Source organism: Canis aureus, chromosome 1, assembly GCF_053574225.1.
Source record: "Canis aureus isolate CA01 chromosome 1, VMU_Caureus_v.1.0, whole genome shotgun sequence".
Classification (NCBI taxonomy): Eukaryota; Metazoa; Chordata; class Mammalia; order Carnivora; family Canidae; genus Canis; species Canis aureus.
This window is the reverse complement of record NC_135611.1, coordinates 69,587,640-69,611,102: the sequence shown is the minus strand read 5'-3', so window position 1 is coordinate 69,611,102 and position 23,463 is coordinate 69,587,640. Positions and strand designations below refer to the sequence as shown.

The following is a 23,463-nucleotide window of genomic DNA, read 5'->3' as shown; positions in this document are numbered from 1 at the left end:
TCAGACTCAAAAGAGGGAACTTCCTGTTGGTCCCATGTCATACCCATGGGCTGCTGATCATTTGCGCTGGTGACACTAATGCTACCCAACCAGTTCAGTACTTGTCATCCTTGGGCTCTTCAGTATCTAACTCCTCTTTCCTAATAGCACCCCAACTCCCGGTGGGGGGAACTCCCATTGTGTAGCCTCCATGGCAGTCGGTGCCCAGAAGCATGTGACAGGTTTAGCTTAAGGAGTGCTTTGCAACTTCAGTCTTGACAAAGGGACCTGGAGCTGCTCGCGTCTGCCTTTTGCAGCAGCCTTGGTGGTGCATGGACCGGACGCCCCCTGCCCTGTCTGCCTGTGGCTGTGGTGGCCCAGCCCTCAGGACCTCTCCTGTCCTTTCATGCTTCTCAGGCCTGGTCCTCCCCGCTCCCATCCGTTCCGGGATACCAGATATTCCAGTAATTTCTCTTGCTTCGCTTGAGATGTCCAAATTTGGGTTCTTTCACTTATGTACAAGAATTTTGGCTGATAATATACTAGTAATAGTAATCATCGTTATTTTCATAGCAATGAGCTAACAATTATTGAGCACGTTCACAATGCCGAGCCCTGTTCTTAGCATTGACACCTCCCAACTCCCTCTCCTCATAAGGCCCACTGACGTGGCCACTACTGTCCTGGGTTCCAAAGGAGCACAACTCAAGCGCAGAGAGATTGCTCAAAGGGGCTAATGCATGGCAGAGCCAGGATCTGAATCCACCCAGTCTCTTCTGAACCAGACTGCTCAGAGGTTTGTATCGGAAAGTGGAGTTTTAAATAATAAGTCTTCAAGAAAATGTGGGGAATTGGAGACAATCTCAATCTGAGATAGTGTGGAGGGAATTGAATGTCCCCTTATTTTTTCTGGGACAGTGATCTAGTGGCCCATGGCTTGCAATGATTAGCTAATGAATGAAATGATTGCCTGGGACATCCGGGTTCCAGGATCCATCGAGGAGTCTCCGGCAGGCCATGTGTCACCACCATGAACACAGTACGGCGGATACGAAAAAATCAATGGGTAGTTGCTCCTGATAACATTGGATGGCTTACAGCCAGAGAGTGATAAACTCAAATCTCTAAATTCTCAGTTTAAGCTACGGAAAGGAATTTAGAGATGTTCTGTAACCATGACGAGAGAATCTATTATCTTGCAACTGTAAAGCTGTAGTAGCCAAGACTCAGAAGTGGAGCTTTGATCCTAAAAGAAGCCAAATTACATCAATTCAATAAATGTTTTGCTGTGTGTGTCAGGCCCGTGAAAATGTGGTCCTCCCTCAAAAATGAGTAAGCCCTGGGACGGGGGGTGGAGTCCACGGGGGGACTCACATCCGAGGATCTCAAATGCTCACCCAACGCCGTACAGAGTGTAGGTTTCCCAAGGGGACAATTTCCCGTTCCTGCTGCGATGAGATTACTCTCCTCTTGCTTCGACAGTTTTTATTCTTTTGCCTGAGGGCAGAGGTCTTCCTGAAGGGAGACACCGATTCTCAAAACCCCCTACCTGCCGGACGCTTCGCTTGGCAGAAATAGCTGGAGTTACATCTCCACGTGACTGGAGCACAAATTACAAAATCACTCCTGTAATGAGAAGGTCTATATAGCAGAGAATTCCAGGGCTTTGCTAATTTTATGAGAAAATAGTCTGCGGAGTGGGTGGGGGGGACACCAGATGGTACCCAACAAATCAGGGGGCCTACGATTGTATCTCCGGCTGAGCCTAGCAGGGGGTTGGCATCCAGAACGAGCCCAGGGAGCCCTATGTGGCTGCAATCATTTGTTTGGCTAATTGACCTGCTCAGTTCTAGCCCACAGAATATTTCTTGGTATAGGATCAAAGAACGTGTTGTGTTACACACGCGGAGTACGGGGCGGTCCCTTGTGAGCATCTTACCCAACTACGTCATAAACGGTCCAACGATCTGCTGCCTCCGATAAGGTCTTCAGACTCATGGGTGGAGGAAGCACCATCTCGGGAACGGGCTCCCTTCTGGAGGCGGGAGACCCTGGCGGGAGGCCATGCACCGGAAACGGGCTACCTAAGTCCACGGCCAGCTCGGGTCCAGAGGTGACACAGTCCACATAACGTGCGGGCACAGAGTGGCATTCTGTGCGTAAGGCCAGCAGGCTCAGCATGATCATGTAAGTGGCCCGACCCAGAGAGATTTTTTGATGTAAATTATTGATACTTGAGTCCATGAACCAGAAGATAATTACTTCTAAATAATCTGCTTGTAATTTTTTTTTTTAAATCCTTATCCCTGCACGCTGGGTTAGCTGATTGAAATGCTTTAGCCTAAAGGCAGGGGTGCTTCCAACCTGGATACAACGATGACGCTAGTGACCTGGGTGTCGTGCTGCCCTGGGCCTAGGACCACTGTGCGCAGGCGCCACGTGCTCACCAGGCCGCAGGGCTGACGGGATCACGGGGGTCACTGTGCTATGGGAGTGAGAAAGAGGGAGGCCGTGGCTGTCAATGGACAATGCAGTTGTGACCTCGTGGTGCAGGGAAGGGCGGGAATCAAACCCATGTGACCCCGAGAGCCTCGGGATGCGAGGATGCGGGATGCCTTGAGTCCCTCCAGGGGCTCAGCTCCTCAGTCAACGAGTTGTGGGTGACTCAGTGGAGCAGGGAACTGCAGCGCGCGTGCCCACTGAAGCAGGGGGTGCCGAGTGTGCCCGGAGAGAAGCAACGCCGCGAGCTGATGGGTAGCTGCTTCTGAGAACGCTGAATGTTGACAAAGCCACAGCTTTGTGATTATTTGCAGAAATTAGCACCATAGCCTCAACTACACCTGACCTTCTGCTCCATCACGGGTACATGCGTGTCTTGGCTGACGCCCCTCTTCCTCTTTCATCTACTTCACGGGGTGGGTTCTTCGTGGTTATGCTTAAGCCACGGGTTGCAAATATGGGAACCACGTACACCAGCCGGGGATCCCGGAACTGCTTCATTGAGACCTGTCCCTCGAAGCAGTGAGCGTGTCCTCAGTTCTATGAGGCTTGTGGTGGCGGGAAGCACTCTGTGGACCCAGGCAGGTAGCCTGTAACGAACACGTGTAATTTTTCACCGTTCGATCTTTCACACTCCTTCCGCTTTGCACCCCGCTCTCCCTTTTGGGAAGACTCCCGTCGTGTGTGGCCTACGTTCCCTTGTGGAAGCGAAGGGAGTTAGGCTGTGGCCCGTCCCTGCGTCTTACCCCTGCGGGTCTGCATGGGATGGTTGCACCAGCTACGCGCTCCTGGAACTTTCCACCATGAGCATCTGGATGCTTTGTCCGAGTAGCAGTGGTGGTGGCCTGCAGCTCTGTAACCTGGACTGGGACTCCGGCTGCCTCGCGGGAGCCCTGGGTGCTTCTCCGCCCAGACCGCTTTCCCAGCCTCGCGGTGCCTCTGTGAGCCCTTAGTCTCTCCGTTCACTTGCCTTTTCGCTTAGGACAGCCAGTCTGGGGTTCTGCTGCTTTACCCAGAGACGCCGTTACATAAACCCGGATGGTAGTTGTAGCCGGAAGTAGCTCTCTGTCAAGGTTGAAAACTTGATTTTCTGCCAAGAGGTCCTCGAGTGCCGTAGGGAATCAAGTTATCTGGGTTCTGATTTGTACTAATTTATATTCCTGGGGTTTGCTCACGTCACCAAATTCTCCTTTTCCTCTTCCTGTCTAATGCGTCTCTCATCAGAGAATCAGAGCGCGGAGCAGCACGGCTCCACGGCATCACGCTCTGCCAGCGTTCCTTCCCGGAGGCCTTGCGCAAGGGAGATGCCACGTGCTGTTCACCCGGAGGCCCAGCGCCGGGCCTATGACCCCATCGACCCGCGGCCACCTACGACCTCAGGTCTCAGCTTGGATTCAGACTCCCACGTGGGGAAGCTCACAGCGCGCTTCTGTCCCCAGCACCCTCTGGGACCAGTGCTTTGGATTTCTGAGGAGCCCAGGGACACGCTTACGCCTTAGGTAACGGTCCTCTAGCCAAACGCACTGGGTTAATTAGGCCAGAGACATGGGTTCCGAGTTTTATTTTGGGGGCTCCTTCCCCCCTGAGGTGCTCCTCCTCTCTCCTCCCCACCGACCTTAAGGAGACACGAAAACCACCAGCACTTTGATTTCTTGGTTTCGCCCTGCAGCAGCTTCGAGAAGGCGGGGGACCTGCAGGACCCACCAGCAGGGCCCCACTCGGTGCCGTGTGACTGGACAAGCTGGCCCGCCAGCCAGTGGCACCCCGTCCTCCCGACGATGTCGCTGCGGCCTCCGAGACAGCAGGATCCCGAGAGCCACCTCACAGGGAACTGCCCGTGGGCAGGTGCGGCATGCAGGGGGCCATGGCTCTCGGGCGAGCTGAGGAGGACACACGGGACACTGGGGCCTCCTCCTGGGACGGCAGCTGAGCCACAGCCACCCCATGTGACCAGGTGCTGCTGTCTGTGTCCCACCTGACCGGGTGGGAGGAGAGCCCCCCGCCCAGCCCTGTCACTGCCCCCTCAGAGCCCAGGCCCTGTCACTCCCCCCTCACAACCCAGGCCCTGTCACTCCCCCCTCACAGCCCAGGTCCTGTCACTCCCCCCTCAGAGCCCAGGTCCTGTCACTCCCCCATCACAGCCCAGGCCCTGTCACTCCCCCCTCACAGCCCAGGCCCTGTCACTTCCCCCTCAGAGCCCAGGCCCTGTCACTTCCCCCTCAGAGCCCAGGCCCTGTCACTCCCCCCTCACAGTCCAGGCCCTGTCACTCCCCCTCAGAGCCCAGGCCCTGTCACTCCCCCTTCACAGCCCAGGCCCTGTCACTGCCCCCTAAGAGCCCAGGCCCTGTCACTGCCCCCTCAGAGCCCAGGCCCTGTCACTGCCCCCTCAGAGCCCAGGCCCTGTCACTCCCCCCTCACAGCCCAGGCCCTGTCACTCCCCTGTCACAGCCCAGGCCCTGTCACTCCCCCCTCACAGCCCAGGCCCTGTCACTGCCCCCTCAGAGCCCAGGCCCTGTCACTTCCCCCTCATAGCCCAGGCCCTGTCACTTCCCCCTCACAGTCCAGGCCCTGTCACTCCCCCTCAGAGCCCAGGCCCTGTCACTCCCCCTTTACAGCCCAGGCCCTGCCACTCCCCTCTCACAGCCCAGGCCCTGTCACTGCCCCCTAAGAGCCCAGGCCCTGTCACTGCCCCCTCAAAGCCCAGGCCCTGTCACTGCCCCCTCACAGCCCAGGCCCTGTCACTCCCCCCTCAGAGCCCAGGTCTTGTCACTCCCCCCTCACAGCCCAGGCCCTGTTACTGCCCCCTCAGAGCCCAGGCCCTGTCACTTCCCCCTCACAGCCCAGGCCTGTCACTCCCCCTCAGAGCCCAGGCCCTGTTACTGCCCCCTCAGAGCCCAGGCCCTGTCACTCCCCCCTCACAGCCCATACCCTGTCACTCCCCCTCAGAGCCCAGGCCCTGTCACTGCCCGCTCAGAGCCCAGGCCCTGTCACTGGGGCACCTGCAGGATGGAGTCCATTCTGGGCCCCAACTCCCCAGTTGGCTTGCGGGTTCCGTCCTTGTACAGAGTCCCAACTTCATGTCCCAGTTTGGTGACTGTTCTCGGTGCCTGGGAACCCGTTTACCCACTGGCTGTGCCAGCTGAGGGGATGCACTGGGTCCCCCAGTCCTGCTGGCCCGAGGGCAGGCCCCACTGTTGGGGTGTTGGCCCTGTGGTGCGAGGCTTGTGCATCCCCTCCCAGGTGGTGGCCGTGCCCCCCGGACTCCTGCTCTGCTCCCCGCAAGCGGATCTGCTCTGCGACCCCATCCCAGAAGCCAAGGCTACGTTCCAGTTCCAGCTGCCCCCGTCTGCCCGGCGCGCGGTTGCCCGTGTCCCGAAAGGTGGAAAACTATGGGGGTAAAAGCATCTGGGGGTTTTTGTAAAAGGATATTTGTCTATCTATTTATTCATTCATTCACTCATTGTGATAGGGAGAGAGAGAGCAAGAGAGATGACGGAGTGGGGGGAGGGAGAGGGAGACGCAGCCAGTGCAGGGCTCCGTGGGCCCGGGTCGTGACCCCAGCAAGCAGACCCTCACCGACCTTCGCTGCAGGCCGCCCAGGCGCCCAGGGACAGCGCGGTCTTGTTCCAGCTTGTGTTCTGGTGGCTTCTGAGCGGGCTTTACTGTGCTCTGGGCCGTAGGTGCCCCTGGGCCTGCGTGCCAGGCCGCGCCTCATGCCAGGTTGGGCCCCTGGAGGTCCCGGGCTGTGGGTGGGTGGGTGAGCCCCGCGGGAGCTGCCTAGGCCGGGCTCTGGCTCCGCCGCCGCCCCAGTGGGTCCCAGCACGCGGTGATCATGGAGCAGGCCAGCTTGGGCCACTGCGGGCTGAGCTCCTCAGCCGCTGTCTCTGAGCTAAGGGTCAGGCTGACGCTGCCGGGAAATGACTTCCGAGTGGCGCAGAATAAAGTTCCAAATTCCCAGGTTGACCTCCTCATCCCCCCGACGATGCCCCAATGTGCCGGTGCCAGTTGTTCCTGCCTATTCCTCTGATAGATAATCCCTAGTGCCGAGGTGAGCCGAGTGACGGGGCCGTCCCCTCCCGCGTGGCAGTCCCCACCTCGAGCCCCGGAGCCAAGAGTTTTGGCTCCAACTCTTCACCAAGGACCCACCCATCCAGGTCCCTGGCAAATGCTCTGAGGACTCCCCAACCTCTGCAGCTATAGGTGATCTCATTCTCCATTACACTCGATTTTCCTGTTGGATTTTTCTTTCTTTCTTTTCTTTTCTTTTCTTTTTTTTTTTTTGCATTCCATCTTGAATTCTAGTTATTTGTATATTTTATGTATTAGGTTTGTATTATTGATGTATTATTTTAGATGAAGAGCTCCTTGAAGGTCAGAGTTGTCATCAACCCCGTACTTAACTCTTACCTTGGCATTTAGGATGCACACTCAATAATTACTTGCTATTTTTTTAAAAGATATTATTTATTTATTCATGAGAGACACAGAGAGAGAGAGACAGAGACAGAGACACAGGCAGAGGGAGAAGCAGGCTCCATGCTGGGAGCTCGATGTGGGACTCGATCCCGGGTCTCCAGGATCACGCCCTGGGCTGAAGGTGATGCTAAACCGCTGAGCCACCTGGGCTGCCCTATTTTTGTTTTTATAAAACAACAAAATGTGACCAGTTTCTCAGGGTAGTTACTCTGTGGAGAGTTTTGTTGTCTAGTCCAAACCTGCATACTGAATTTTAAAATAGTAATATTTTAAATTTGTCCTGCATTATAAGGCTTGAGATAAAGAAAAAATCATAATAAAATTTGAAAGCTTGTTGTATTTTTGCCTAAATTTCTCCGTCAAATACAACACCCTGATTTATTCTTTTTTTTTTAAAGGTTTTATTTATTTGTTCATGAGAGACTCAGAGAGAGAGAGAGAGAGAGAGAGAGAGGCAGAGACACTGGCAGAGGGAGAAGCAGGCTCCATGCAGGGAGCCCAAAGTGGGACTTGATCCCTGATCCTGGGATCAGGCCCTGAGCCAAAGGCAAATGCTCAATCACTGAGCCACCCAGGCATCCCTATACCCTGATTTATTCTGAATCTTCTCTGAGTCTAAAGAGATAATGATTTAGAAAATATTAGAATACTTAGAGGAAAAATCTAATTTTTCTATTGGAAATATTTATATGCTATTATAACTTAACAGAGTTTTCAGTGAGATTTATTTATTTATTTATTTATTTATTTATTTTTCAGTAAGTTTTTAAAAGTAACTTTTAAAGTAACCTTCAGGGATGCCTGGGTGGCTCAGTGGTTGGGCTTCTGCCTTCAGCTCAGGACATGACCCCCAGGTCCTGGGATCGAGTCCCACATCAGGCTCCCCACAGGGAGCCTGCTTCTCCCTCTGCCTGTGTCTCTGCCTCTCTCTGGGTCTCTCATGGATAAATACATAAAATCTTAAAAAAAAATAAAAAATAACTTTCACATGATGCGTCTTACTTTTAATGGAAATATTTATTACTAAATTGGAGTTGTAACCAATCCATGAGGATGAATTCTTTGGGGATAATATTACGTGTCCTAAACTGTCACATCGTAATTTGAACAAACCTATCACATTTCATGTGGTGTAACAATCTCACAATAGTGTAATTGCATTAACACTTTTCACCTTTTGTACTAGTTTCATATTTTCAACCTCTCAGTGTGAAATAAATCACAATACATTATTGTCACTTTTGCTTTAAATTAGAAATCGATGTCTAAAGAATGTAAGAAAAGAAAATTTTAAAAATCTATTCTTCTTTAGAGATATTTACCATTGCCAGATCCCAAGTGTATCTAGTACCATTTTCCTTTGGCCGGAAGAATTGTCATTGTCATTTCCTGTAGCAGAGGTCTGCTGACACGTTCTATCAGCTTTTTATTTGAAGGTAGGTTATTTCACCTCCCTTTCAGAGGATGTCTTTGCAGGTACGGAATGCTTGATTGAGAGGGTTTTTTCTTTTATCATTTTAAAGATGTGATTCCATTGTCTTCTGAATTCTACTTTTTTCTGATGAGAAATAAACCCTCATTATTGTTGTTATGTCTATGGGATGAGTCTTTTTAAACTGTGGCTGCTTTGAAGATTTTCTTTTCATCTTTTGTTTTTAGAAGTTTGCTTATGATGTTGCCAGGTGTGATTTTATTTGTTTTCCTTTTGCTTAGGTTTCACTGAATATCCTGGATCGGTGGGTTACTGATTTAGATCAAATTCAGAGTTTTTATGTCCTTATTTATTTCTTCAATTTCTTCAAATATGACTTTCTGCCTGATTCTGTCTTTTCTTTCCTTCTGGGACACTCATTACAGGTGTATCAGACTGCTTGGTATTTTTCACAGGCAAGTCAGGTTCTGTCTACTTTTAAAAAGTCTTTTCTTCTTCTGTGCTTCAGCTTGGATGACTTCTATTGATCAACCTTCAAATTCACTAATCCTTTTTCCTGTTGTGGCCAAGCTTCTTTTAAGGCCATCCAGTGAATGTTTTATTCCAAATATTGTATTTTTTAGTTTTAATATTTCTATTTAGTTCTTTTCTTTCTCAATTTTTCTACAAATTCCATATACCTTTTAAAATTCCCTATCTCCTCACCTCTCCTACCAATCTTTTTCTATAGACACTTTAAATATTTTGTTTCAAGATCCCTTCTTGCCAATTCTAACATCTACACTATTAGCCTGTTTTCATTGACTAATTTTTCTCTTGACCACGAGCCACATTTAGTGATTTTTAATTGCGTAGTTGGTATTGTGATAGTACATTATAAACAACCTGAATCCTGTTATCATTCTCTGAAGACTGTGTAGTTTTGTTGTAAAAATTAGTTTATTAACTGGAAGAGCCCCTCCTTGAGCTGGGAAATCTTGGTTTTAGCTTTTCTTAGAGTAGGTTTATTTTAGTTTTGTCATTAGTCCTAAGGAAAATCTCATAGTTTGAGAATAAAGACTTTTTTTTCAGGGTCTAATTAATAACTTAAATGAAGTATAATTTACATACCATGAAATTCATCTATTGTAAGTGCATAATTCAATGATTTTTGGTGAATTTGTAGAGTTGTACAACTATAACCACAATCCAATTTTTAAGAATGGTCATAAAATACACATAACATAAATTTACCATTTTAACCATTTTTAAGTGTACAGTTCAGTGGCATTAAATACATCCACATTGTAGGGCAATTCTTTCCACCATCCATCTCCAGAACCTCTTTATATCTTGCAAAACTGAAATTCTATACCTGTCAAACAGTAAATTCCCCATTCTCTCTCCTCCCAAACCCAGAGAACCATCACTTTCCTTTTTGTCTCTCTGAATTTGACGACTCTAGGACCTCATATAAATGGAATCATGCAGTATTTGTCTTTTTGTGACTGGCTTATTTCACTTAACATAATGTCCTCAAGATTCATCTATGTTGTAGCACGTGTCAGAATTTCCTTCCTTTTAAGGATGAGTAATGGCACTATGTATGTATATACATATGACATTTTGTTTATCCACAATCCAGTTTTAGAACACTTCCATCACTTCAAAAAGTTGCCTTGTGCCTGCTTACAGTTAATCCCCAGCCTTACCCCCAGCCCTAGGCAATCACTGATCTGCCTTCTGTCTCTAGAAATTTATTTTCTCTGACCATGCAATAAATGAATCATATAGTGTATAGTTCTTTTCATCTGGCTTCTTTCATTTAGCGTATCCTCCAAGTTGAGAGTAAGTCTTTACTGCTAATGCATGTCCCTTCTGGGATTTTAATGGAAGCCTGGGACATTTACCAAACCCTTCTATTGGGTGGGTCTTGAAGTCTAAACTCTGTGTTCCCTCTGGTGAGAGTGTCACTGAAACCATTGCACAGATCCTTCAGCTTTTCCAGCTATCACTTTCCTTCTGAGTTTCTTAGAATATTTTCCTGCACAAATACAGTTCAGAGGTTAACTAAGCATTTGAGGGAAGTTAATACACAGATTTGGGGGCTCCTATTACTCTGATTCCCTCCTTTTTGAGATTTGTTCTCTCAATCTTTAGCTACTACGGCGGTCCACAAATACTCAGGCTTTCTATTGGAGATTATCCTCCATGCCCTGGATTGGAGTGTGCGCCCCCCCGCCCCCGGTGGGGGGAGACTGAATAATGTGGGTCCTACCCATTATCACTGCTTCTTATAAGTGCTGAATGACTTCTCAATTCTGACTCCTTTTGGACTTTCTCCAGTGACTTTGAACAGGTGATCTTTACATTTTGTCTAGAGTATATCATTGTAGTTGGTAGGACAGTCAGCCTGAAACAAGATACTTCATCATTACCAGAGCCACTTTATGACAAGAAGATTTCATTAGTCTGAAAAATAAGAACTAAGAGGTTCAGAACCAATAATTAGGATATCATCACTTCAGAATTTGTGATAATTCAGGCAGAACTTTAGCTATAATTGCTTTAAAGAAATGAATATTATAAATAAGATCACAAGAATAGTTTCTAAACTAGAGGGATAGAGTCCTATATGCTTGTGGGTATGGCACCTCTGAGTCATGCAGTTTGACAAAACATCGAGACAGGACTGGGTGACCTTATGTTCTGTGAGAGATGTGATGGATGAGTTTCAGAGGGAAACTCACTTATGAGCAAACTGATAGATCAGTGGGTGTCCTTTGTATGTGGGAAGAAGAGGCTGGAGTTTTATTGAGCCTCAAAACTTAGCTGATTTAGGTTTCCACTGTTTCCTCTCTTGGGCCTAGTAGGATAGACAGTTTCTCACATGTGTCATCTAGATCATGCTTAACCAAGTGGCAGCTGCAAACAGAGTTTCTGATTATTTCCTGCTGAACATGACCCGCCACTTAGGCAGAACTTGTGCCCCTGATGAGAAGGCACAGCTAAATGCTGCTCTGATTATCTAGTTGAAGATGTTTGTTACACCCTACACAGCCATCTAATTTAGTTGTGACAGAAGAGGACCAAACAATAGAGTATCTTTGAAGGATCAAAATAATTCCAACATACAGGCCCATGAATTTACTCACAAAATAAGGTCTTCCTGGAAATAGGTAAACCGATGTATTCACAGAGGTTACTTCTTGGTGGTCTATGGATGGTTTTTATTCTCTTACTTGGACCTTCTGTATTTAAAGAAATTAATAAAAATTACTTTTGGCCTTATATTTTTACAAAATGGGAGCCTGGCTCTCAGTGTCCTACTTTCAGCCAAGGCCCCAAGTCCTGCTTCAGAAATTCATAAGCCATCTCTCATGCCTAAGACCTTCCAAAAATTGAACTGTAATTTTTCTCTAAAACCTGTCCAGCTACTCAGTTTCTTATAAATATTAAGAACCAAATATATATATATCAAGAACAAGATACATAATTTTCCACTTAAATCCAACATGAGGTAGACATCTAATAAACATCTGATGAATAAATGCATGAAAGAATAATAAATAAATGAATGAATAACCTATTCCTCTCAGGATTTTTCAATTGCAAATTTCTGAAAACCAAATATAAATGGGGCATTAGTAATTATTGTACATGGAACTATAAGGGTCAAGCTGTATCCAGGTATCTTTTTCCTCAGCTTAGCTGCCGATGAATTGACGTCAGACTCCCTCCTGCTCCTTGATAGGCATGCCACACAAACGTGACTTTAGGCATCTGGGGTTACATGCTTAGAGCTTTTAATTCAAGGTAAAAGAAGAACTTTGCTTCACCTCCAACCTGGGAATTCCAGGTAAGTGTCTGACTGGCCCAACATGAGTCCTAGTCCACCCTGGTGGCTGGCATGGCTGGGCACTGTTGCTGACACCCCTTCAGATGCCACCGGACTGGGAAGATTCCCTCGGAGGAAGGGAGTGGGAGGTGCACGTACCAGGAGAAGAAAGGGGGAGAGACAGCCTGGGTAGACAAACCAGCACCTCCTCTAGAGACAAGCATTATTAATAGTGGAAATGGCAACAGTGATAATGGCTCTGACTTATCAGAGGCAGGTACCACCTAAGCCCTTCGCACCATTTGTCTCAAAGCCATTGCACAACCCTCCCTGCTGGTGCTAAGGGTCAGAGCCGTTAAGTGACCCAATCACGAGCAAAGTCAATGATGGACAAGCAAGAGGTGAACATTTAATGGACGATAATGGAAAGTGTAGAAATGCATTGAGGTGATTCAAACTTAGACCTGTCTGCTGATAGCATGCTTGGCTGGTTTTTTTTGTTGTTGTTCTTGTTTGTTTGTTTTCAAAAAGAGAAGAAAATCATCCCTGAACAAAATTTAGGACTATGCTGCTGACATATTCTAATGTATAAGCGTGTGCCTTCACTGTGACTTGGGCAACCAAATAGTCTAGCTTTTCATGTGACTTGATGCTTTTTAAGTTAAGGTGATGCATTAATTGTATACTGAACAACTTGGGTTTTATGGTCTTAAAAAATATAAGTAGACTAATTTTTCTCCAAGCAAATCTAGAAACTAAGAAAAATCACTAAATGATGCATGTGCCCTCCTCTGGAGTTTAGGAAACATTAACAATATGTGACTTTCGTCTTAAAAAATATATGTTTGTACAAGGCCCCTCACAGAAAAGGTGGTGTACGCAGTGGTTCAGAGCATGGAGTCTGGGGCCAGACCCGGGTTGGAATCCAGAACTCCTAATGCTGTCTTCTCAGCTGTGTGAGCTTGGACACATAGCCTGACTCTTCAGGGTCTTGCTGTCCTCATGTGTGGGGTGGAGGTACCATGGTTCCTTTCTTACAGCATTGTGGTGGGGATCACGGTGCTTCAGTCCATCACGGTGCTCAAGCAATGCCTGGCTAACAAGACAGTAGCTCTTAATTTTCTTAGTGCTTGATTACATTTGCATTGGGGCTTTTTGCGGCCTCTTCATAGTAGTCGTTTTGCTTCTCTTTTGTTTTGTTTTAGAAAGAGGAAGTGGGGGGAGAAGCAGGGGGAGAGGGAGAGAGAGAATCTGAAGCAGACTCTGGGCCCAGTGTGGAGTCCCACTTGGGGCTTGATCCCACAACCCGGGGATCCTGATCTGAGCCGAAATCGAGAGCCAGACGCTCAACAGACTGAGCCCCCAGGCGCCCCTGGTTTTTCTGCAGATCCACATCAGGGAGGAAGGAGAGCAGCCCCCCCACTACAGGGGCTGCGTTTGTTCCTCGCTTCACAGCAGCATCGGGAAATCATTTCATGGGTCTGGGCTGCGAAGTCGTTGAGCGTCCGCACAGATGCCAACTAACTGACTGCTGTGTGTTGCACAGGGTTGGGCTCCGCGGTCAGGGCTGATGTTCAGCGAGAAGAGAATGTGGCCGTGGTGAGGACACTGCAGTCTCAGGAGGGAGGGAAAGGAGGAGTTTGAATCTTCAGGCCAGAGCTTCTACTGCACCTGAGAGATGAGGCGGCCACTAGGGAACGAGCCTCTTCCGTCGGTGACCCTGCGCACCCAAGCAAGATGCCATGAAGGCCCTAAGCCGACAGCAAGCTTCAGAGCCGGCGGCCTGAATGTGAACTGTGCGCTTTAAGTTAGTCATGTGAGACTTGCAGCCTCCTCTGTGAACGCTGACTGTGTAATTACACCTGTGGTTGCTTTGCAGGTACTTCTCGAGAAGATTAGGCCAGCGCTCCCTTCAGCGTTGTCTTCTGGGGGAGCTGGGAGCCTGCCGAGATCGGAGGCTCAGGGGGAACCGAACGAAGTAAGGCAGCAAGACCCCCCCAGTAGCTGGCAGCACCGCGGGGTCCCAGTTGGGGCACCGTGAAGCCCACACGGCAGTTAACTACACCCAGACCTGGAGGAACAGTGTGAGCTCCAAATCCCATCAGAGAGCTGCTCTCCTGTTCCCACATGGATTTATTGAGGCATCAAGCACTGGTCTTAGTCTTAATGCGTTGATTTCCATATGCTCCCCGAACCTTGAGGTGGAAATACATCATCCTGGACGTACTACTTACTTTCACCCACAGACTTGTGCTTTATTGGCTTAAAAAAATTCATGAACAAAAACGCCAGGAAAAGACAAATTTGCATTTTGAAAAAGGATAAAATCTAACACACCTTTTGCTTTGAAATGTTCTCCCCTTGAGATGAATATCCACGCTTCATAAATATTCACTCAAGTCCACCTTGACAATCAGCCTGGACAAAGAGGATTCTAAAACACGACCTGAAGTCTCAAATATCTTTTTCTTTCTTTTCTTTCTTTCTTTCTTCTTTCTTTCTTTCTTTCTTTCTTTCTTTCTTTCTTTCTTTCTTTCTTTCTTTCTTCTTTTTTTTCTTTCTTCTTTCTTTCTTTCTTTCTTTCTTTCTTTCTTTCTTTCTTTCTTTCTTTCTCTTAAGATTTCTTTATTTATTAGAGAGAGAGAGAGAGTGGGAGAGCATGAGCAGGAGGGATGGGGAAGAGAGACTCTCAAGCAGACTTTGCACTGGGCATGGAGCCCAATGCAGGGCTCAAACTCCTGACCCTGAGCTCACTACCCTGAGCTGTAACCAAGGGCCAGTCACTTAAGTGACTGCACCACCCAGGCTCCCCTTTTAAGGAGTTTTAAGAAGTTTTAAATACCCCCCCCCCCTTTTTTTTATATCTTCTAGGAATGAAAAGGTTTCACTGTTCTCAGAGCATCCACAAATACATCTTTGAATTTTTTTCCCTTTTCTTTTTCTTTCACCTGGCCTAGGGTTAAAGAACCACTTTCCCACTCCGAGGAAGAGTTCATCCAACATTCCAAATGCTCATGGCATTGAGCTAGGGGCTTGGAGGGAGGTAAGTGAAGGAAGAGAAATCTCCTCTGTTTGTGGACTTTGCATTTTAAGATTGAAAAAGCTTAGTGTCTAAAAGAAACCACTGCTCAAGATATTAGTCAAAAGAATTTTGGAAGATTTTGGGGAGGGGTCAGTAGAAATTACAGTTCTGTGAAAATATTCCAATGATAACATTTTAGATTTAAAAATCTATAAATACCAGGTTGAACTGTGTTTGCATTTTTATAAGCTTATAATTGATTTTTTTTCCCTGTGCCATTTCTTCCAAATGTTAAAAATCATGACTTAGGCTTCTGATGGGTTAAAAATATATTCTGACTAACGTTCAGCCTTAATTCCACCACATGCTCTTATATGAATAATGCCACCTCACCGCACATTGAAGCATGGGAAATTTGCAATTTCCCTTAAAGGACTGTAAATGAGCCTGTTGTCAAGCTGCCAAAGTAAATTAACAAGGTTTAAATTTTCCCATAAAATCTATCAGAAATTCCAATGACTAGTAATTAAAGCAGTCCTTGCTCTCTTGCGACACATGCAACGTGACAAAACAGTCCTAATATGTCATCTCTCTGCTTCCGCCTGTTTTATTTGGTCTAGTTGGGCACCAGGTGGCTTATCCTGGAGGGTGTCATCCAGTCTATTAAATTCTAAATGTGAAATAGAAATAAAACTCAGTAAATATTTTATGGTATGGTGAGTTATATATATTCCTCAAAGCCATTCTCTACCCTTGAGTTCTATACAAACAGCATTTTTTTGTAATAAAATAGTTTGTTATTGTTATAGAAAAAATTTCTAAATGTGCAAGAGGGAAAAACTACCCACAGCCCATCACCCAGAGAAAATCGCTTTTAATATAATCTTTGTGTTTTTGGACCCAGATACTTTGCTATATATTCAGAAGTAATTGTGATCATATGACATACAAATCATACAAATTGTTTTTAAAGCATCTTTTTCAGGTTTAGTGTAGTAACATTACAGAACATTTGGAAAATAATGAAAAGAAGATAAAAGTAACTAGAACCCCACCCAGAGATAACCACTATCAATATTTAACTTCTAATAATAATCTTTTTTCTTTGCATATTTATATATATTTAAAGGAAAACTATAGTGTTTTTTGGCATAATGAGCAGAAAAATATTATAAAACTTTGATGGATGATGCTATGCAGAAGGGCAAGTGATAGATATGTTTACTTATCTTTCATAGAAAAACTTAATAGTGGGCACTGGGGTGGCTCAGTGGTTGAGTGTCTGCCTTCGGCTCAAGTCATGACCCCAGGGTCCTGGGATCGAGTTCTGCATTGGGCTTCCTGCAGGGAGCCTGCTTCTCCCTCCATCTCTGCCTCTCTGTGTGTGTCTCCTAGGAATAAAGTCTAAAATATAGAAAAACTTAATAATTCAGGTCATTAAAAATGAATTTTAAGGAAATAAAAAATAAGTTTTCAGGTTCTTGGCTAAGAAACTGGTTCCCAGTTTTTTCCAGGAAACTGATTGTATATGTTGAGGGCAAAGGAGATAGAAGCAGATTCTGGTTTGGGGGCTTCTCCCCCCCAGTGTCATAATCCCATGCAGAATCTAGCCACGGTTAGCAGGAGCTGGAAGCTGACTTCTTCAGGTTGTCTTCCAAATGGTCATCAAACACAGCAAGTGAGGAATTCCAGCTGAACTCAGGGTGAAGGATGTGGCTCAAGAAGCACATTTTCTGGAATTATGGAAATCACACAAACAAGCCCAGAAGCAGAAGAGAAATGTTTGAGAAGGTCTAAGTCTATGAAGGCTCGTTGCCAGGCTATCGAATGCTTCTGACAACACATATTCCATTAGGTTTCTAAGTCTGGAATGTAAACTGTGTAAGTTAGGTCTCAAGAGCCCTTCTATATAGTTGGACTGTTAAGGAGTTTTGAAATTTTTTATTCATCTTGGAATATTCTATTAAGTATTTTTTTTTTTCCAAGAGAGACACACGAGTAGACTCTTTGGGCATTTTTGTACCTGAGAATGTCTTTCTGGACATTTCTGGGTCACAATCCTTTCCTTGTAAATTCCATACACAGTTTTCCAATGTGTTTTACCAATTGGTGTTGCTGGGGAGACATCTTAAGTCAGCTTTTTTTGGGTGTATTTATAAACAATTGGTAATTCCTACTTGATCTCTTGTCAATTTTCTTTCATCCTTATTTTTTAATCTTGGTCCATTAAACTCTCATTTGGATTCTGATATTGAAAGTAAAGAACTGGCTTGCCTCTGAATCCCAAAGTATTCATTAGGGATATTTATACAAGACTATATGGTCAATAAGATATTAGCCAAGTTATCCATATTTCTATATAAGACACATAGGTTCCCGTGTCCAGGTAGGATATCTTTACTAACCCTCCACAGAACAGCTTCAATATGTTGTTTCAAAGACAGGAAGTGCTTATGCCGGTGGGTTTTCTGGGCTATGGTGAGACTGAGGGTTAAGTTTGAGGATTGGTTTTTGTGACTGGATATTCCATGTACTGATCGATAGAATTTATGCCAAGATTGAGAGGAGTATTTGCAGTGAGGTCCCAACTAATCAGAGAAGGAGAAACACCTGACTTGGAATCCATTACTGTCCAAAATGAATTCTTAAACATTACAAGTAAAGCAGTATCTGGATGTGTGGGGTGAATGTTGAGGATCACCAAGAACTTACCCTAATTATATGGTAGCAATTGCATTTTCTACTCAGGATATAATACTATCACTTAACTGGTTTAGCTTGTAACTTAATAAACTCCCTTCATCTTCATATTGAAGTTATTTTATCAATTTCAAAAGAAATTCTTTAATTGTGCCTTTACCACTTTTAATATAGCTATTATTTACATTCTCAGGAACACAAATACAATCCTTAAGAAATATCTTGTTTTCATGTTCGAAATGACTATTATCCTCTAATTTAAAAATCTCTCTCTCTCCCTTCTCTTTGCAACCCAGGAGGGCTCAAGCTGGTTTTCCCCATCACCGGTTCACCTTTCTGCTGTGTGAGTTCTGCTTTCTATTGCCTGAAAGGCACCTTTCAGTTCTGTCTTAGGCTCCTAAAACAAAATACCACGGACCGCGTGGCTTATAAGCAACAATTTATTGCTCACATTTCTAGAGGCTGTAAATCAGAGATCAGGGGGCCAGCAAGGTCAGCTGAGGGCCTCCTCCGGGTTACAGACTTCCTACCGTGTCCTCCATGGTAGAAGGAACAAGAGAGCTCTGTGACATCTCTTACAAGGGCACTAATTCCATCCAGAAGGGCTCCACCCTTATGACCTAAGCACCCCACTTCTAATACCATCACATTTGGAGGTTAGGATTTCGACACAGGAATCCCAGGTAGACACAAACATCCAGACCATGGAAGTTCTGTTGTGCTTTTGTTTCCTTGTAGATCTTTATTATCTGAGCCAACTCCTTTTTCATTTACTTCTGATTTTCTTTTAATCTCAACTGGTTTTCTGTGACTTTTGGGTCCTTGTTCACTGAGGCAGTGTGTTTTGGCAATCTAAGAATACCAAAACAAGTCAGAAGATGTTTGGCTTATGCATTATATATTTTTAAAAAGTTTAATCTTACTCTGAATCTTGAGGATGAAAGCTCCTTGCAGGCTCTTGAATTCATAGTTGAGATGGGAGAAGTATAGATTCAGTGTCTGTCCACAGCCAGGGTGTGGGTGCCTGGGGTGTGATCCCTGGTCTTATGGATGCTGATGGAGCTTGGGTCCACAGCTGGGGGCAAGTCTATATGTTCATCTTCCAACCCAATTTCCAATTTCTGGCATATTCATCTAGTTCCAGGGTGGCTCTGTGATATGGAGATGGAAAGGACCCTACTTTCTTTCAACTTGATGCTCTGAGCAAATAAAATATAAGAAAATATGAGATACACTAATACCAAAGCTTATTTTCCTGTCTGAACAACAACACTTGTGGGAACGCACCTTCCCGGTGCCATCCCATCTGCCCCTACTTTATACCCTATTGAATCTAGGAGTTGCAGCTTTTGAAAGGATCTAGAAGTAAGGGTCGGGGGAGCCCATCCACTCCAGGTGCCCCTCCATGGGCTGCAGGTGTATCAGCCTCCGGCAGAGGCTAGTGCTGGGGGAGGTGGTGTTCATTTCAGAACTAATGGTTTAATGAAAGTAAGGAACCTTTTTCCCTTAGTCCATTCAGATGGACAAGGGCTACTCCAGTAGCCCTTCTAATACAAAATGATTGAACTTTGTGAATATTAAAGCTAGATAAATGCTGTAGATGAAATCCAGTTTTAAAGTTGGTTTTATGGTTACTGAGTCTTTGAGATCTTATTATTCCTGTGCTGTTTTTTGGGTGATAATCTTGTGTAAAGGTCATTTGTAATAATTACTCAATGATTTGAAACAAGATTCATTGCTCATGTTCACGTTGCATTTCTAGAGATTATGAAATGGCATGATTTTTCATTTGCAAAGGCCATGACTTAATGCTAAAGGTCACAGTAAAAATACTTCAACATTCATGAAAATTGCAATTATGGAGGATGTGAAGCAAGGAAAATCTTAGACGTATTGCACAGGGATTATAAACTCTGCTGATAATTCCTCTTGTGTCCCAGACCCAATATTTGCCTCCAATATTTCGGGGAGCTTAGAAAGCTGAAGACAGAAAGATAATACATTAAGTAAATAATGTTTCTGTCTCTGTCGATACTCATATTGCGAGGGGTGTGGTGTGGTGTCAGTTTAATTGTAATCACTACGACAGTGACTCTAACAGTTAACACTCAAATGCTCTGTTTCTTCAAACTGTTTTTCAGTTCTTGTCCCTCCAAAATTCATCTTTTAGTTGAAAGCTTCTACCTTGAGTTTTGGTTTCAAAAATGATTTTCTAAAACATCATTTTTCTTCAGCTGTTTTAGAGACATTAGAAATATCCATTCCATGTTTTTAAGAAAATGCTAAACCTATTCTGAGCTCAGAACAGACCTCATGTTTAAATTAGTAATTAAGGAAAAATGATCTGCATGAGCCTTGGGGGTAGTCAGTATTTAAGGGGAATCCATGACAGTTGCACGTCTCTTGGTATATTTTCAATCATGAACACATGGTCTGACTGTGTGTTTATGAGCCACTTTTGCATGTCTAATTTAGATGTGCCAATTAGTAAAAGGGACGAGGGCAAGAAGCAATCCGGTGATTATCTGCCACCACCAGCCATCCTGGTGCTCACACACTGAAGGGCTGTGCTGCTGATTCTTGCTCCCCTACGGCCTGCATGCTTCTTCGGAACGAGGGAAGAGGAGATTTGCAGACCAGTGTAGATGGACAGATGGGCCGAAGAGTTGTTTGTGAGCAGCCCTGCGATTGTGTGCTTCCCGGGGGGCAGCCACACGTTTGCCCTCCACTCAAGCCTCCCTTAGTGCTCTTGGACCTGAACTCTCACAGCCTTCTGGTCGACCCAGCTCCTCTGGATTCCTTATTATATATTGCTCTGCAATATTATTTAACATTTTGGTGTATTAAAATTTTATCTTTTCAACTAAATTTTCAGTTTCTTGACATGGAAGGCAATATCTTTTAAACCTTTTACTCATCATTTCTCATATATTAGGCATCCAATAGACATTTATTGAGTTAAACAAAATTATGTGCAGTTAACTACATAAAAAATGTTCCTGCATGCTCTGGGAATCAGAATATTCAAATTCGCTGTTTTCTGGCTAAATGAGTATAAGTCAAGAAATTATATTGTTTCAAGCCTCATTAACTTTCCTGATTTAGTGACATATATCTGAAGAGTTCTTAATGCAGGGAAAAACATATGCTATGATGTTAATCAGGATGCAAAATTGAATATACTGTATCATTTCAACTACTATGGGGAAATGGTAGAAGCATCTAGCTTTGGATGATTACATGAATTTTCCTCTTTTTTGACTTTTCTGAATCTTAAAATTTTTTAGCTCTCAAAACATTTACGTTTGTAATCAGAAGCAAATTTAAGAGGAAGAAAACATCTTTGCAGGCCTGTGTTTGTGGATATGTAGGTAAGTGTGTGTATAAGAGAGATTCAGAATTTTCTCTTTCAAGTAAAATAAGGCAATAACCATTAAAACCTCTAAATAAAAGTGAATCGTGGTTAGTTGCTATTTTACCAAAACACATATAGTCACTCAATATAATAAGTCATTTTGTCAAGCATTTTATTAACCAGAACTCTAGTTGTATATTTATCATATGCATATCTCCTTCTATGTTTGCAACACTCTCTTCAATCTCTATTTTAATGTGCAGCAAGCTCCAATTTTTTAAAAAAAGATTTTATTTATTTATTCATGAGAGACACAGAGAGAGAGGCAGAGATACAGGCAGAGGGAGAAGCAGGAGCCCGACATGGGACTTGATCCCAGGATCCCAGATCATGACCTGAGCCAAAGGCAGGCACTCAGTCACTGAGCCACCCAGGTGTCCCTGTATGTTATTTCTATTTTTAATTTTGTGAGGCATCTCCATACTCTTTGCCACACTAATTTGCATTCCTACTAACAATGCAGGAGGGTTCCTTTTTCTCCACATCTTTGCCAACACTTGTTATTTCTTATCTTTTTAATTCTACCCATTTTGACAGGTATAAAGTGACATCTCATTGTTGTCTTGATTTGCATTTCCTTGATGATTAGTGATGGTGAGCATCTTTTTAAGAGTCTGTTGGCCATCTGTATATCTTCTTTCGAAAAAAATGCCCATTCAGGTCCTCTGTCCATTTTTTAGTTGGATTATTTGGATTTTGGGGGGTGTTAAGTTGTATAAGTTCTTTATATATTTTGGAAAGAGAGAAGACCCAATAGAACAAAAACAAATAAATATCTTTTTTATTTATTTATTTATTTATTTATTTATTTTTTACAAATAAATATCTTAAAGTATTATCTAGCCACAGTAGATTCGGAAAAAACATCAGAAGAATAATACTAGTTGATACTTTACAGAGCTTTGATGTGATGGTATACAAAGTATGTCCACAAATACTTTGATACCTCTACTTTTGAGAGGTAGAACTTAATTTCCTTCCCCTTGAATATTCTCTCTCTCTCCTCTGGATCACTTGCTGTGGAGAATGCCAGCTTCCATGTTGTGAGCTGTCCTGTGGACAAGTCCACTGGAGAGGAACTGAGGGAGGCTTCTGGTCAACAGCCTATGCAGAAGTGAGATTTGTCAGTTGTGATGGAAATGACCTTAGAAGCGGACCCCTTAGCCGCATTGGGGCTGGGACGCAGCCCTGTCTGACTGCAATCTCACAAGAGATCACCCAATTACATGCATATATAAGACAAATCAGAACCATATGTGCCAATTTAAGTACTATACAGTTCTAAAGGCTGAAATTAAATTAGTAGTAGAAAATAACTTCTTTCCATCCCAGTTGTATGGAGGAGGCTATGTTCCTGGCAACATGTTGAGAAACCACGGTATGAAAAGAAGTTCAAAAGGAAGGACATAGCATTGTGGACATTCTGCTAATCTATAAAGTGGATTGAAATGAGCTGCCTGCGTTTCAGTGCCCAGAACCAACAACAGTGTGTGTGGAGTATGAGGAGCCCTACCCAGTAAAAATGCATCTGTCTGCAGTTGCACTATTATAATCCTGGTCTAGAGTTACTCCATTTGCTTTTCTCTCTACTATGATGTTTGTAATCTAAAACATAATTGCTATAACTTTGAAGCAATTTAAACAATGCTTTGTTAGTAAAATTACCCATAAAAGTGTGATTTACAGAGGAGCATGCTGGTGCAAGCAGCCAGTGATCTCTGTTGTCATAGTAACAGAGTTTGAGCTTAACCCAGTGTGCTAAAGTGATGGAATGCTAGAGAAATGTGGCAATATTGGAATGCATCAAGACACATATACTACCATTGACATGCAGTAACCCTGACATGAAACTTGTAATAAGCATTTTAAATAGCAAAAGGCATTTTGTTTTGAAAATGCAGCACTTTCACTTGAACCAAAAATTACTGAGAATTTATAGGTGGTCTTTTGTAGCATAAGAAAAGCTTGGTTTCCGCTTTTTTAAGACGTTAGGCACGGGCAATAATTCCCAAAGATTATGTCTATGCCTACACTGATTTCTTTTTCGGCATCAGGAATATCCTTAAAGAAATAACTTTAGAACTATGGTCCTATTAAAGATCATGAGAAAAATAGAACTGAGA

At 44.4% G+C, this 23,463-nt stretch overlaps 2 long non-coding RNA genes across 2 annotated transcripts; both read left to right on the top strand.

Moving 5' to 3' along the window:
* Positions 1–3,706: 3,706 nt before the first annotated feature.
* LOC144287113 (uncharacterized) lies at positions 3,707–5,966 on the top strand. Its single transcript, XR_013355022.1, has 3 exons — positions 3,707–3,977; positions 4,148–4,432; positions 5,719–5,966. It is a non-coding gene; the product is annotated as an uncharacterized LOC144287113 (long non-coding RNA).
* An 8,919-nt stretch (positions 5,967–14,885) lies between these two features.
* Positions 14,886–20,793, top strand: LOC144287071 (uncharacterized). The gene is made up of 3 exons (XR_013354999.1): positions 14,886–15,246; positions 18,222–18,268; positions 20,401–20,793. It is a non-coding gene; the product is annotated as an uncharacterized LOC144287071 (long non-coding RNA).
* Positions 20,794–23,463: the final 2,670 nt, after the last annotated feature.